General features: G+C 36.1%; 1 protein-coding gene across 1 annotated transcript in view; it reads left to right on the top strand.

Annotated features, from left to right (window-relative positions):
* Positions 1–1,112, top strand: part of LOC106883955 (uncharacterized) — a 13,232-nt gene that overhangs the window by 3,672 nt on the left and 8,448 nt on the right. The window lies entirely within an intron of this gene.

Genomic DNA, 1,112 nt, shown 5'->3' with positions numbered 1-1,112 from the left:
GTATTGAATGTCCTGCACCTCAATTCTGATAGTCTACACTCTGATACCTGACGATCTTTCGTAATGGCCTTCATTGATTTCCTGTGATCAAGGGACACAATTCGTGATTTCTGGTGTAATTATAGTGTTTGAACAGTTAGAATGTTGTTTCTCTTCATATAAGCAAAACATTCTCATCAGAGACTTGCAATTCCATCCGAACTGAGCAAAAAAATAGTCTTGCAAAATTATGAAGGTGGTTACTTATAAACCGCAGTGTTCTACGCACATGGCAACAATGACTGCATATATTTTCATTTCTTGTGTCAGTGTTTTATCCTACATAATTGATCTGAGCGAAATCGAAGCCTTTTAATAGGTTTGAAGAAAGTAATAAATTATTTTGAAACACCTCGCTTATGCTAAACATAAATATACACATGATTGCATACATACATAACGATATATGCACGCATGCATACACAAACACGCATGCGTGCACATATTTATAACTATATGCATACATGTACACACATGTATGTGTATGGATATACATACAAACATACATTATGACTACAAACCCGTGTTTGAGTATTGCCATCTTCTACTCGAAATTCCCACAAATGCGAAGGTTGCAACCAACCATTTTTGTGCTAGGTCTGAGTTTTTCTTTTTCGAGCGATACCTGTGCGATACCTGGCTTTTTTTGTTTATAGTCGGAAAACGATTTACACAAATCCAATCCCATTCTCTGAACACGGGCAACATAAAGTCGAAAAGATCTAGTCTACGTCATTGGATAACATGTAACCCAGTACAAGCTGCATCGGCGACTAAACTGGCAACCCCATCAAGCTGGCTTGATGAGGCCGGGGTGGGGGTGGGGGCTGATTGTTGGACACCCTGCAGGATGAAAAATAAGACCGGTCAAAGGGCGGAAGAACATAAATATACATACAGTCATACATACATACATACATACATGCATACATACATACATACATACATACATACATACATACATACATACAGACATATATATACATGCATGCATACATACATATATACATACATACATTCATACATACATACATAATATATATATATATATATATATATATATATATATATAA

The sequence above is a fragment of the Octopus bimaculoides genome, chromosome 27 (genome assembly GCF_001194135.2).
Source record: "Octopus bimaculoides isolate UCB-OBI-ISO-001 chromosome 27, ASM119413v2, whole genome shotgun sequence".
NCBI classification, from domain to species: Eukaryota; Metazoa; Mollusca; class Cephalopoda; order Octopoda; family Octopodidae; genus Octopus; species Octopus bimaculoides.
Note: the sequence above shows the minus strand (reverse complement) of the source record. Positions and strands in the feature narration are given on the sequence as shown.